Source organism: Capricornis sumatraensis, chromosome 2 (genome assembly GCF_032405125.1).
Source record: "Capricornis sumatraensis isolate serow.1 chromosome 2, serow.2, whole genome shotgun sequence".
Classification (NCBI taxonomy): Eukaryota; Metazoa; Chordata; class Mammalia; order Artiodactyla; family Bovidae; genus Capricornis; species Capricornis sumatraensis.
The window spans coordinates 135,702,780-135,719,241 of NC_091070.1; positions in this window are offsets into that span (position 1 = coordinate 135,702,780).

The following is a 16,462-nucleotide window of genomic DNA, read 5'->3' on the forward strand; positions in this document are numbered from 1 at the left end:
AATGAGTTGGTGTTAATACATCCTAAGCTCCTGCTTCTTCTTTATTAATAATGAAAGGAGGTCAATGTCAGACAGCTTAAAGGTTCAAAATGTGTCCCAAATCCTTGCATCTCTGGCCCTTTCAGCAGCACTTCAGCAACATTTCTGCAAAAGGAATACAAATGTTTTGCTTGAAGTCCTATTTTCAAAGAATAACACATATACATCCAGAAAAAGCAGTTAGAGGGAAGTTTATAATAATACAATCTTACCTCAAGAAGCAAGAAAAACATCAAATAAACAAGCTAAACTTGGATCTAAAACAACTAGAGAAAGAAGAACAAACAAAACCTCAAGTTAGTAGAAGGAAGGAAATCATAAAGATTAGAGCTGAAATAAATGAAATAGAGAATGAAATGAAACTAAAAGCTGGTTCTTTGAAAAGATAAAATTGATAAACCTTTAGCTAGACTTATCAAGGATAAAAGGTTCGAGAAGACTCAAATCAGCAGAATTAGAAATGAAAAAGGAGAAGTTACAACTCACCCCATAGAAATTCTAAGGGTCATAAGTGACTACTATGAACAATTACATGCCAATAAAATGGACAAGCTGGAAGAAATGCACAAATTCTTATAAAGGTACAATCTCTGTAGACTGTGAACCAAGAAAAAATAGAAAATATGAACAGAACAATCACAAGCACTAAATGTGAAACTATTATTAAAAACCTCCCAACAAACAAAAGTCCAGGACCTGACGGCTTCCCAGGCCAATTTTATCAAACATTTGATTCTTTGCGACCCCATGGACTATACAGTCTATGGAATTCTCCAGGCCAGAATACTAGAGTGGTTACCGTGCCCTTCTCCAGGGGATCTTCCCAACTCAAGGATCAAACCCAGATCTCCCACATTGCAGGTGGATTTATTACCAGCTGAGCCACCAGGGAAGCCCATCAAACATTTAGAGAACAGTTAACAACTATCCTTCTGAAACTTTTTCAAAAAATCACAGAGGAAGGAAAACTTCCCAACTCATTTTATGAGGCCACCATCACCCTGATACCAAAACCAGATAAAGATACCACAAAAAAAGAAATTACTTTTTATGATTAAAAAAAAAAAAAAGCTCTCCAGAAAGTGGGCATGCTGTCAAGTCGCTTCAGTCATGTCTGACTCTGTGCGACCCCATAGACGGCAGCCCAGCCAGGCTCCCCCGTCCCTGGGATTCTCCAGGCAAGAATACTGGAGTGGGGTGCCATTTCCTCCTCCAGTGCATGAAAGTGAAAAGGGAAAGTGAAGTCGTTCAGTTGTGTCTGACTCCTAGCGACCCCATGGACTGCAGCCTACCAGGCTCCTCTGTCCATAGGATTTTCCAGGCAAGAGTACTGGAGTGCGGTACCATTGCCTTCTCCGAAAGTGGGCATACAGGTTACATAACTCAACATAATAAAGGCCATATATGATAACCCTGTATCCATTGTTTTCCCATCTAATTGCCATGAAGTGATGGGACTGGACACTGGAAACAGTGACAGACTTTATTTTCTCGGGCTCCAAAATCACTGCAGAATGTAACTGCAGCCATTAAACTAAAAGATGCTTGCTCCTTGGAAGAAAAGCTATGACCAACCTAGACAGCATATTAAAAAGAGAGACATTACTTTGCCAACAAAGGTCTGTCTAGTCAAAGCTATGGTTTTTCCAGTAGTCATGTATGGATGTGAGAATTTTCCATTAAAAAAGTGCCAAAGAATTGATGCTTTTGAACTGGGGTGTTGGAGAAGACTCTTGAGAGTCCCTTGGACTTCAAGGCGATCAAACCAGTCAATCATAAAGGAAATCAGTCCTGAATATTCTTTGGAAGGACCAATGCTGAAGCTGAAGCTGAAGCTCCCAAACTCTGGCTATCTGATGTGAAGAACTGACCCACTGGAAAAGACCCTGATGCTGGGATAGATTGAGGGCATGAGGAGAAAGGGATGACAGAGGATGAGATGATCAGATGGCATCACTGACTTGATGGACACACGAGTTTGAGCAGCTCTGTGAGTTGGTGATAGACAGGGAAGCCTGGTGTGCTGCAGTCCATGGAGTCACACACAACTGTAGTGACTGAACTGAACTGAAGGACACAAAAGACCCATACTCTGAAAACTATAAGATGCTGATGAAAGAACTTGAAGATGACATAAACAGATGGAAAGATATACCATGTTCGTGGATTGGAAGAATCAATGTTGTCAAAATGATTATACTACCCAAGGCAATCTACGGACTCAATGTAATCCCTATCAAATTACCAATGGCATTTTTTCACAGAAGTAACACCAAAAAAAAAAAAATCTCAAAATTTGTATGGAGACACAGAAGACCCCAAATAGCCAAAGCAATGTTTAAAAGAAAAACGGAGCTAGAAGAATCAGGCTCCATGACCTCCAACTATACTACAAAGCTACAGTCATCAAAACAGTATGTTACCAGTACAAAAATAGAAATATAGACAACAGAACAGGATAGAAAACCCAGAAATAAGCCCATGCACCTATGGTGAATTAATCTATGACAAAGGAGTCAAGACTACACAATGTTGGAAAGAGTCTCTTCAACATATGGTGCTGGGAAAACTGGACAGCCACATGTAAAAAAAAAATGAAATTAGATCATTCCTTAAGTCCATACACACAAAAAAGCTCAAAATGGATTAAAGATCTAAATGTGAGACTGGACACTACAAAACTCCTAGGGGAAAACATAGGCAGAACACTCTGACATACAACACAGCAACATCTTTTTAATCCATGTCCCAGAATAATGGAAATAAATGCACAAACAGACAAATGGGACCTACTTAAACTCAAAAGCTTTTGCACAATAAAGGAAATGATAGACAAAATGAAAAGAGATTGGGAGAAAACATTTGCAAATGATGCGACCAATAAGGAATTAAGTCTCCAAAATTTACAAAACAGCTTATTAGGCTTACTAGCATCAATACAAACAACCCACTCAAAAAATGGGCAGACATGAATAGACATTTCTGCAAAGAGTACATACAGATAGCCAATAGGCACATGAAAAGATGTTCAACATCACTAGTTATCAAAGAAATGCAAATCAAAACTACCATGAGATATCACCTCACACCAGTCAGAATGGCTATAATCAAAAAATCCACAAACAACAAATGCTGGAGAGGGTGTGGAGAGAAAGAAACCCTCCTGTACTGTTGGCAGGAATGTAAACTGGTGCAGCCACTATGGAGAACAGTATGGATTTTCCTTAACAAAGAGCTACCATATGACTCTGCAATCCTACTCCTGGGCATATACCCAGAGAAAAACATGGCCCAGAAAGATACATGCACCCCAATGTTCACTGCAGCTCTGTTTACAGTGTCCATGACATGGAAGCAACCTACATGTCTGCTGACACAAGAATGGATAAAGAAGATGTGGTGCACATATGCAATAGGCTACTACTCGGCCATTAAAGAATGAAATAGGGTCATCTGAGGCACCATGGGTGGGCCTAGAGAATGGCATACTGAGTGAAGCAAGTCAGCCAGGAGATATATCAGACGACATCCCTTACGTAAGGAATCTAAAAGAAATCGGGCCAATGGACTTATTTACAAAACAGAAAGAGACTGACTCATAGACTTAGAAAATGAACTTATGGTTGTTGGGGGAAGGGACAGTTAGGGACTTTGGGAAAGTCTTGTACACACTGCTGTATTTCAAATGGATAACCACCAAAGACCTACTGTATAGCACATGGAACTCTGCTCAATGTTATGTGCCAGTTGGATGAGTTGGGGGGTTGAGGGGGAATAGATACATGTATATGTATGACTGGTCTCTTTGCTGTTCACCTGAAACCACCACAACATTGTTAATCAGCTATACTCCAATACAAAATGTTTTTGGTGTTAAAAAAAAAATTAAACATATATGCATATAATAAGGGAGCACCCAATATGTAAAACAAATACTAATAGATATAAGGGTAAAAATGAATAAGAATGCAATAATAGTAGGAGACTTTTCAACACTCACTTCAGTGCATAGATCTTTCATTCAGAGAATCAACATGGCAAAAGAGATACTCAATAATATAACAGAGCAGTTAGACTTAATTGATATTTTCAGGACAGTACATCCAAAAAACCAGAATATAGATTCTTTTCAAGTGTATATGGAACATTTTCCAGGATTGATCACATACCAGGGCAAAAGCTTCAACAAATTTAAGAGTATAGAAATTAACTCAAGTATCTTTCCTGACCATAACAGCATGAAATCAGAAATTAACCACAGAAGAAGAAATGAGGAAAAAAATAATTACATGGAGATTAAACAACATGCTACTAAAAAACTCCAATGGATCAACAAGGGAATCAAAGAGGAAACTGAACTACAACCTTTAAGGTAACAGTTAAGAGAAACAAGGTGAAAATAAAATATATGTGCTTACATAAATAAAATTATACATATGTGTGTCTGTATTCCTGGAATCCAGCGTTATAAACAACCCCATAGGTCAGTTAGTCCAACATATTACTACAACATTCCCAGAAAGGTTACAAGGCAGCTAATCCTAATTTTGAATAGTCCTTTTAGCAAGCTATTCCATATTTTGAGCAATCTTTCCATTTCTATCTATTTCTCTCTTCTACTGCCATCCAGTAAAGCCTAACTCCTTTTCCACATAACATCCCTTTAAGTATTTCAGCTATAACATAAACTATACTCTAACTAATAGACACTCACTGCTTTGTTAATTAACTATAGTTAGAGAGGATAGTAGGGAACAGAGCAGGAGGAGAAAGGTAGAAAGGATTAGACTCGAGGGACTTCCTAGAGCAAGTGAGGTTTTCATATTAATAACCAATGTGGCATATAAGAAACACAAAATATTACTCCTCTTATCCTCTCTCTTGGCCAACAAATGAAGCAGTATCTTAAGAAAGGAGGAAAAGATGGGTAACGGTTAGTAAACCAACAAATCTCTTTTTCCTTTTGTTTAGAATTCCATTGTACTTTTTTTCTTTAATAAAAAACATTAAGGGAACTGGGCTTCCCAGATGGCGCTTGTGGTACAGAACCCACCTGCCGCTGCAGGAGACATAAGAAATGCAGGTTCAATTCCTTCAATCCCTGGGTCAGGAAGATTCCCTGGAGGAGGGTATGGCAGCCCACTCCAGTATTCTTGCCTGGAGAATCCCATGGACAGAAGAGCCCGGCAGGCTATGGTCCACAGGGTTGCAAGGAGTCAGAAATGACTGAAGCAACATGGCACGCAGGCACATTAAGGAAATTAGCATATTCAGAGCAAGAGCTCCAAAGTGCATTTAAATTACACAACAGCTAAACTGTCAATTAAACTGTTTTTCACTACCACTTTGAGGTTTAGGTTATTTATAGTATGGGGCAGAAGGTGAGGTATTAGAATTAAGTTAAATTACAATTTAATTGAAATATTTTTCCAGCCGTGGTATCATAATGAAATCCCCAAGCTCACCAAGTATTTTTTTTTAAAAAAGTTAACTTCATACTTATTAAAATATAAGTATTTAATTAAATTAACAAATGTATATAAATGGTGCTGCAAAATACCTTACTTGATTAGGACTGCATACAAAACTGTAAAAAATGTAATTCACCATTTTACCAAGACAATTTATAAATGGTTTTACTATTTTCATGGGAGAGTATCCCCCAAAAGTTACTCTTAAATTCAATCTCTGTAACAATTAAGTAGTATTTATCTTACATTTAGTCACGGAACAAACAAGTAATTCTTTTTTTTTTTTTTTTTGCCACTTTATTTTTTTAATTGAAGGATATTTGCTTTACAGAATTTTATGGCTTTCTGTCACACATCAACCAGAATCAGCGATAGGTACACCTCCCTCCTGAATCTCCCTTCCATCTCCCTCCCCACCCCACCCTTCTAGACTGTCACAGAGCCCCTGCTTGAGTTCCCTGAGTCATACAGCAAATTCCCATTGGCTATTTCACTTATGGTATCGTAAATTTCCATGTTACTCTCTCCATACATCTCGCCCCTCCCCCTCCTCCGCCCGCCCCCACCCTATGTCCTTAGGTCTGTTTTCTATGTCTGTTTCTCCACTGCTCCCCTGAAAATAAATTCATCAGTACCATCTTTCTAGATTCCATATATGTGTCAGTATATGATATTAATACTTCTCTGAGTTCACTCTATATAATAGGTTCTAGATTCATCCACCTCATTAGAAATGACTCAAATGTGTTCCTTTTTATGGCTGAGTAGTATTCCATTGTATATATGTACCACAGCTTCTTTATCCATTCATTTGTCAATGGACATCTAGGTTGCTTCCATGTTCTAGCTATTGTAAATAGTGCTGCAATGAACATTGGGGTACATGTGTCTTTCTCAGTTTGGGTTTCCTCAGGGTATATGCTTAGAAATGAGATTGCTAGGTCATATGGTGATTTTATTCCTAGTTTTTTAAGGACTCTCCATACTGTCTTCCATAGTGGCTGCATCAGTTTATATTCCTACCAGCAATGCAAGGGGGTTCCCTTTTCTCCACACTCTCTCCAGCATTTACTGTTTGTAGACTTTTTGATGATGGCTATTCTGACTGGTGTGAGGTGTTATCTCATTGTAGTTTTGATTTGCATTTCTCTAATAATAAGCCATGTTGAGCATCTTTTCATTTGTTTGTTAGACATCTGTATTTCTTTGGAGAAATGTCTGTTTAGGTCTTTTTCCTGCTTTTTTGATTGTGTTGTTTGTTTTTCTGATATTGAATTGTATGAACTGCTGTGTATTTTGGAAATTAATTCTTTGTCAGTTGTTTCCTTTGCTATTATTTTCTCCCATTCTGAGGGGTGTTTTCTCACCATGTTTGTAGTTTCCTTTGCTGTACAAATGCTTTTTTAAGTTTAATCAGGTACCACTTGTTTATTTTTGTTTTTATTTCCATTACTCTAGGAGGTGGGTCATAGAAGGTCTTGCTTTGATTTATGTCATCGAGTGTTCTGCTTATGTTTTCCTCTAAGAGTTTTATAGTTTCTGGTCTTACATTTAGGTCTTTAATTCATCTTGAGTTTATCTTTGCGTATGATGTTAGGAAGTGTTCTAATTTCATTCTTTTGCATGTAGCTGTCCAGTTTTCCCTGCGCCACTTATTGAAGAGGCTATCTTTGCCCCACTGTACATTCTTGAACAAACAAGTAATTCTTTATTCAATGATTCATGTTGCAAAAATCTCTAACCAGTTTATTAACAATATGTTCATTCATGCTCCACATGGAGTTAACAAACTTACTGCACATTTTTATATATTACTAGTACAACACTAATAAAATTTACAATAATATTAAATCATAAATTTTTCATTAAGATAAGAAAATTTAATAACAGGACCAGGAAATGGAATGGAAATTACAGGTTTGAAAGAATATTAAGAAGTCATCAAGTTTAACTTCCACCTCCATTAAGACTTACAACTAATAATTTACAAAGAACACATATGCCCTTAAAAGCACCTCCCAGGTTTAACAGCAATGCTCCAAAAACCACACTACTGACAAAATTGTTAACTTACAGCATTTTTTGGTCTGACTATAGATAAAGAGAAAGCATTAAGTATTTTCCATATCCTAGAAACTGACAGAAGCATGTAGACTGCCTCATGTCTAATTACCTGATTCGGAAGTCAAAACAGGCAGACTCCCCAGTTACATACCCAGTCAGACTTCTAGACACTGTCCAAGGTATGCAATCAGCTGCTGCTGCTAAGTCGCTTCAGTCGTGTCTGACTCTGTGCGACCCCACAGACGGTAGCCCACCAGACTCCCCGCCCCTGGGATTCTCCAGGCAAGAACACTGGAGTGGGTTGCCATTTCCTTCTCCAATGCATGAAAGTGAAAGTGAAGTCACTGCAATCAGAGTAAACAATAAATCCCAGACTTGATATACTTCACTCCAACAAAGTATCTTCAAACTAGGTGACTAGGAAAAACAGGGGATAGACAGTTACAATTACACCTGATCTTTGAATGGGTCTGAACTCCACAGGTCAGGAGAAAGTGAAAAGTGAAAGTGAAGTCGCTCAGTTGTGTCTAACTCTTTGCGACCCCATGGACTGCAGCCCACCAGGCTCCTCTGTCCATGGGATTTTCCTGGCAAGAGTACTGGAGTGGGGTGCCATCCACACTGTTGGAGAAGGGATAGGATACCCACTCCAGTATTCTTGGGCTTCCCTTGTAGCTCAGTTGGTAAAAAATCCACCTGCAATGTGGGAGACCTGGGTTCAATCCCTGGGTTGGGAAGATCTCCTGGAGAAGGGAAAGGCTACCCACTCCAGTATTCTGTCCTGGAGAATTCCATGGACTGTACAGTCCGTGGTATCACAAAGAATCAGAAACGACCGAGGAACTTTCCCTTCACTTCACTTCACAGATGTAGAACCATGGATACAGAGGGGCCAAATGTAAAATTATTAATGGATTTTCCACTGCAAAAGGGGTCAGCACCCCACACCTCCACAGTTTTCAAGAGTTAACTGTGTATTTCTTGTCCTTATTTTGATTTACTGGAGAAGGCAATGGCAACCCACTCCAGTATCTTACCTGGAGAATCCCATGGCCAGAAGAGCCTGGTGGGCTACAGTCCATGGGGTCACAAAGAGTCGGACATGACTGAGCGACTAACACATACACATTTCAATTTATTTAAACTATCTACTCCTGACTGTAACCTAAATGCCAATAACTTTTGGTCTGGTTCTTTCATTCATGTATCTCTATATACTAGTAAAACCCATTTGATAATAAATATAACTTACTTTTTCTTGCCTCCAGGTTTGATAATTTAAATTCTTTAAACTTCTCTTATCTTAATAATTCCCTCTAAAGTACAATACTCAAATTCCCCAAATCCCTTTCAGTTGTGATGTTTCAAATCAGACATAGTAGCTGTTTATAAATTAGAACGGGAATAAATATTGAGGAAGAATGAAGGACATATTCAAATAAAATTCTTCCACTTTAGAATTCAGGGTACAGGTTAGAGCAACAATACACATCATAGTGCTAATGGGGTAGCAAAGTAGGATGCCGAAACATCCTCTTATAAAATAAACTCAAGTAACTACCTTAGGTAAACTACTTTCTGTCAAATTAGGTATCTGTAAGCATCCACTAATTTATTTGTAGATGGTCTAAATATGGCTTGTCATCTGATCCATTCATCTATTTCTAGTTACATTTTATCTGAAGGATATAGAGGCAACACGATGGCAAGTATAAGGAACAATGCATGTAAAATTCAGAGTAGGAAGGTAAAAGCAGGAAGTTTACTTAGAGTATGCAGAGTGTAAGAAAAAGCAAAAGCTATAGTAAGCAAGTCCAACAAGAGTTCATAGCTTGATTTCAGTGTGGCAGGTGTTGAGCCAATCAAAGAAAAATTACTCTGCCATCAGAATATAAGACTGATGTGAGAAATTAGTGCCTAAAGAAAGTGCAGTCAGGATCAAGAATGACTAGGTACTTGATTAAGTAACCTAGCTAAGAGTACCTACAGAAAAATGAAAATAATGCCCTATGGCTTGAAGAGGGGCAAAGGTCAAACAGTGACAGCAGCTTCCAAGACTTCCAGTTATGAGGATAGGTGGAACAGTAGCAATACGCACAGTAACTGATGAACTGGACTGTAAGAGTCATACTTCAGAGATGAAATAAATGGAATATTTATATTAAACTTGTGCTTGGTAAGTGCTATGTTCACAAGAAACAAAAAGATATCAAACTTAAGATAATTTTAAATCAGATAAAACTTGATAAATGGGGAAGGATGGGGTGGGGGAAGTAGAATGAAAGATTAATATTTCTTAGATTAAAATTTGTAAAGTACCAACGAGATTCAAATGTTAAAAACTGTGATGATTCAGTGGCAAAATTAAGGAGAAATTGCTAAGGGATAAAAAAATAAGGCAATGCAAAAAAAGTCTGATTCTTTACTCAACATATTTTCTACCAATAATATAACTGTTGCATAATACTGTGAATTAAACATAATTTCAGATTATACGCATCTGGGTATCTATATCTATCTATACTGTTACATACAGTTTTAGTGTTAACTGATAACTGTCATATATATCCAATGTAAATTACATAATTCCAAATTAATTAAAAAAAATAATAGTGCATAGTAAAGCAGATCATTTCTTTCTCTATCATTCTGGAGAAAATTTGCCAGAGTATGCTGTAAAAGCTGTATCAATAAAGTTTTCTTTTAGCAAATATATAATCCTAAAGTACATACATCAACTAAGGTTACATCTTATTGCTAACCTTTAAGTTGGCAACAATCAATGCAAGTCTATAAGATGTTAGGCCAAGTTAGGTTAAAAAACAATAACTAACAGTGTAACTGCTTACTAAATATATATTTTATTATAAAGATTTTCTAATAAGCTGCTTGTGACCACTGATCAGCAAAATAAAAAGAATAAATTCAAAGAATAGATTAGAATAATAGTTCTAGATTCCAGGTAAATCTATATCTTAAAGGCACACCATCAGTCAGAAGAGTTCTTATTTATTTTGAAATTAATCCTCATGGATCATTTTGAAAAACAGCAAATACATGCAAAGTCAAAGCACTATTGATTTTAAACTCTTGCATTTATTCTTGGCAGATCAGAACAAAAGAAATTTAGGTTCAGGGCTGTGGACATTAAAAGGCAAAACAATGAATGCAACGATTTCAAAGTGGTATAATCCAAAAACAATTTTAGTAATAGAGGGATTCCCCATCATAAAGTGGTATAATCCAAAAGCAATTTTAGTAATATAAGGATTCCCCATCATAAAGTGATACAATCCAAAAGCAATTTTAGTAATATAAGGATTCCCCATCATAAAGTGGTATAATCCAAAAGCAATTTTAGTAATATAAGGATTCCCCATCATAAAGTGGTATAATCCAAAAACAATTTTAGTAATATAAGGATTCCCCATCATAAAGTGGTATAATCCAAAAGCAATTTTAGTAATATAAGAATTCCCCATCATGTTTTCAAAGGCTTACACCTAAAAGTTCACCATTCTAAACAACTAAAGTATACATAACCTTCCATTTTGGTGAAGAATATTTATATTTCTATCCATCATATAAAGCTAAAAGGACTTCAAAGAATATACTCCCTGGATAATCAAAATACTAAAAAAAGTCATACATGAAATTTCAAATTAGATACATACTAAAACAAAATGGAATCTAGAAGAAAGATTTCACTAGTTCAAGCCTTCATCTCAGCACCGCTGTTTAAGAGTGAGGAAGGGCCAAGTGTATGAGGCTACTTACAAGAGACATGCTGAATGTTTGTAGTCAACAGAAGTTTCCAACAGTCTCTACATGAAGTGCTACAGATATGATCATTACTGCACAGGCAGCCTCCTAAGTGTCTTAGGGTTTGGCAGCCCATGATAAAACAGAAAGAAGCTGAATACTGAATATTTTCCTGAGGGGAAGGTGATAGACTAGAAAGGGGATCTATTTTTAGATTATATATGGAGCCAATATGAATCATGCCAGTGACCACGCTAATCACTGAAACTGCTGAATGGGATATATGAGGTAGTTGCCTAAAAATTTCAAGAACCAAAGGAAGTTTCTTTTATGCAACAGCTCTAACCTTGGTTACCTTTTCCCCCTGCAAAGCAGTTAATGAATCAAAAATCCTATTTCAACAAGACTACTTACTTATATTTAAAAATATAAATATGTCCAACTAAAGGAGAAAAGTCTCATTTGTGTTCATTAGAATAAAATTAGTAGTTTTCTCCCTATTACTTGGTCTTATTTCTCCTCAGAGTGAAGTCCAGAGTTTAGAAATAATGTTAATTTTCCCTCCTATAAAAAATTTTGAATATACTGTACTTTTAATCATTAGTAAAATCAATAACCTTTTGGAGGAGTTTCAATTAAACACATAAGTGACCTTTAGTTAATTACTGTAAACATGTAAAACTGGATACAAAACAGTATTTTAATATCAAGGTTATATATAGAAGACACAATGATAGTTTTTTTTAAATTCTAAATTCAATCAATTCCAATTATATTTTCAGTACATTACAAATGACTACTCAGGTTATAAGGCCAGGTAATCACAAGAAAAATGTCTGCAATCCAAAAACCCTATCATTCACATTAAGCCCGATTTCCTTAAAATAAAAATACCCTAAATATATATATTAATCCTTGTCCTTTCCAATCTGTACCTTTTGCTAATAAATAAGTTATTGGATAAACAATGCAATTAATAGGAGCTCAAAGACTACAAAATAAACATCATCTTATGAACACAATACTATGACAAAAAAAAAGAAATACTTATTTGTAAACAACGGGGAGAACATAACTTGGAGAAAAACTGGTCACCAAGTCACCAGAAAATATGACTCACAGACTTTTACTACTACCAGTGTTGGTCAGCCATCAGCTTAAACCAATTAATACATGAAGAACTAAATAGTGAAAGAGAAAAGAAGTGGTTCCTTCCACTGAGCCTTGTTCTTGAATTAGTAAATGACAGTGAACCAGTTCTCTTAACAGAAAAACTCCAAAATGACAAAACTGGTTTCAAACACATTTTTAAGGAGAAATAAATCCCAAATGTAAAATGATTATATATGCCTTAAAAGAATCCCTAAAGCGTTTGAATTCAGAATTCTTCACAGGAAAATATAACTGCTTTCTCCTTCCAAAAGTTATCACCATTCTGTGTGAAAATGTTTCTATTCAATTCAGTAATGTTTTGAGATGATATTGGAAGAAAAATTCTAAGTTAAAAGGACTAAGAGAAGTTTTTTTGAAGCGAGGAAATCTGTTCTGCAACTTGAAGGATGGGTAAACCTTACTACTAGGTAAATTGAGAAAAGGCATTTTAGTCACGGGGAAATGCTCACACAAAAGCAAAGGGGGTGGGACTGTAGAGAAAGTGTGCCACTTTCTGGGGTTAGGAGTCAGAAAAGAGAAGTCTAAGAAGGTATTAAATTGTGAGGGACTCAATATACATGTGGCTGAAGGAGTATTTGGCCTTGTATTTGTATGATGAGAAATCTTGTGATTTTTTCAACGAAGGAACTGAAAAGTTGGACCTGTGTTAGGAAGGTAAACTGACAGACAGAAGAAAGTTAGTTCAAAAACTCCAGAAACCATTATTGAAAATAAAGCCTTCTCTCCTCATCTCACAACACCAAGCAAACTGCTTTGCACAGAATCGATGTCCAACAAACTTTTTTGATTTCTTGCCTGAAGAAGATAAGAACTGTAAAGAGGCAAAGAATCGTATGGTAGTGAGAAAACCAGACTTGAGTACATTTCTGCTCCACAGTAAAAAGGATATTTATATTTATGTAAATAACTCAGGAAGAATCTTACTCTTATATTTTTATTGTTTTTATAAGGACAATTAGAAGGATATTGAAAGTGTTATGTAATTTATAAAGTACTGAAAGGAGAACAGCCGTCCAAAGAGAAGGGCTGAAATATTTCTGCATAGTTCACAGCAAAACACATCATATACAGGCATCTTAAAAGTGGAATTATGTCTCTACAAATGGAATCCAGAGACCTGGAGATTTAAAGAAACACACAGAAGCAGCTGGGACTTGGCCATGGTTTGAATCTCTGCACAGTGACTAGTTACTTAAATGATCTAGTTAAACTCTCAGGGTTGGTTTGGCATAGTGAAACTTATCCAACATGTGTCTTGGTGATTAGAGATACGATTTACAAAAAGCACCTCAATGCCTGGCTCTGGTACTTAACAAAAGTACTCAATATAGTAAAAATAATCATAATTGCCATTGTTATTTTTAAAAATCACATGTCTATTAGATTTAGAATGCCAGTCTAAATCTATGTCATGTTTTCAATTTTAAAATTCCAGAGATCTAATTACAAAGTTTTTATCTTTTAGGTAGATTAGAGGCATTTTATGCTTAAGAACAAGGCCATTTTAAAAACTACTATATTCTATCTTTGTTTTAATTAGCCTAGTACCAAGTCTGAGATTTATATTAAAACATTGTAACACTGCATGTCTGATTTAATAACAGAAGTTAATACAACTAAACAGCTTATCCAGCCAAAGAGGATTTGGAGGGAATGCCTTCTAAAACAGTAATACATAACTTTTTACTCTGTATCAACTTCAAGGTAAGCTGTCCCTCCTCCCCTGAGCCTCCACACTACACATACACTCACACGTCAACCAAAAGCGATCTGCCCCCTTTAAACGATGATCAGTGACTTCTAAACCGTCAGCCAACGCTGCTTCTTGAATAACGACAAGCCAAGCAAAAGTGGCATTTATCAGGTAATCGCACAGGTGACTATCAAGCCGGAAATCTTCCCTGCACCCTTCTAAAGTGGCAGCTTCAAAATTCAGCTTCCCACACAGGCCACCAGAGACTCCAATACAACCCGAGTGAAAGGAAAGCCAAGAATCTACTTCGTTTAATTCCACGGGAGGGTTATAGTATACATTAAAGCAAATAAAATTTCCACCCTTAGTCGTTTTCTTTAAGAGTTCAAATGATACCAGTTTAAAAATGAGCTAACTGGTTACCATTAAACAAGGAAACTATAGATTTCTTATTATTCCAAGATACTCTAGATTTTCAGGAAAGGGCTTTCTTTACATTCAATGCTTACTAAAACTTTTTGCAGCAACTATCAATTTCTATGGTAAAGCGACAGGTTGATTTCCCGAGAGTCCATTAACTTCAATATGGTAAACGCAGGTGTCTGACAAAGGCTGCCTGCTCTAGACAGCAAACTCACCACTTCAAGAAACTCCATCCTTCTCGGATTTAATTCCACGGGGTTTCGCGCTTTTGTTACTCATACTCAGAATACGTAAGTTGTCCTCATATCGTACTGTCCTTTTTATTAAATGAACAAACTAGGGAAGAAAGCCCTTAGGATGTACTCTAATTTTTAAATGTCCAACCTGAAAGAAACTGAGTGCTCGACCCGGAGCGGGCTACTCCTCACCCCGAACTTCTGATTTCTCGACTTGCGTCCCCGCGACCACTCCAGCCCCCTCCTGACGCGAACAAAGGAGATCGCCCCCTGACCGTGGACACAGAGCCCGCCCCCCACTCACTCACACGCCCCGCTCCCTGTCACCTCCCTCCGTCTGGCGTCCACAAACGCCCCTCCGAACTCACCTCCCGGGGGCCGGCGAGTGCAGGGAGCGCGGCGGAGACGGCGAAGCTGCAGCTGCAGCGGCCACCTGCGCAACAGGCGGGTGGCAGCGGCCGCTCCCGCGGCAGGTCCCCAAGCAGAGGCACGGCGGGAGGCCGGCGCGCGCCCCCCGCCCCCAGGTCACGTGGGCCAGAAGTCCCGATCCCTCCTCACCGCCCCCAGCGCCGGCCGCCACGCCAGGGTCCCGCAGCGCCGCCGCCCGCTACCGCGCCCCCCGTCTGCGCCTGCGCCCAGCTCCAGACGCTCCCATTCAAACCGACAACGCCCCGCGTCTTTCGGACCCGCCAATGACCGGCGGCAGGCGGGGCGATCGGCGCGCTGCCTCCGCCCCCCGGGCTGGGCTGGGCTCTGCGTGTCAGGTTGAGGGAGGGCCTGTGGGCTCTTAGTCCCTACGTTGCTCAAGGGTCCGTCCTCAACCACCAAACCGAAGTTATTAATACTTTCCTGCCCTCCCGTTTCTTCTTCAGGCACTGGCGAGTGGGCGAAAAAATATCGTCCACAAAGCGTCCTTCAGACGGGTCTGGCCGAGACCAGAAAGACCACTGAAAGACGGGAATCCCAAACAAGTGCCTCCTGCCCTGAAGTCTTGGTGCTGGCCCAGAAGCTGTCTCCCAGCGGCATTTGTGGGATGTTTAGAAAAAGAGGGCTCTGTGTAAGGAACAGAGGGCCCCGTGTGAAAGTTTGAACAAGGCAGCCTCAGTTCTTGAGGCTGTGTGACAATTCCTGGTGTTCCCAGCTGTTAAAAAAGCAAACTTGTGTTGACTGCAGAATCGCTGGTTCCCAGAAAAATTGGAAGGCATCTCTGCTGCGTTTTAAGCAGCTCCATTCCAAATACGCTTTATTTCCGCTCATTTCCTCTTCATATCAAGTTAACTGAAAAATAGGTTTGTTCTTTACAAAAATATTAAGATTATAGTCTCTCTTGGTTTAATTATCTGATGAATTTAATCGGATTATTTCTCAAATAGATATTTCTCCACTGAAATGAAGTTGAAATGTTTTTACAGGCTTAAGAATGTGTTAAGAAAACTCCAGTTTCAGTATCTCTCTGGAAGATGGCCGTAACCAGTGATTCAAGCAACATTCCTCTTATTAGGAACGCGTTACGGAAAAGTGGCTAAAATAACAGCTTTGGCATCAAACTAAACCTAGATTTGAGTTTTGTCTCTGCCACTTACTGGTTGATTGACCTTGAA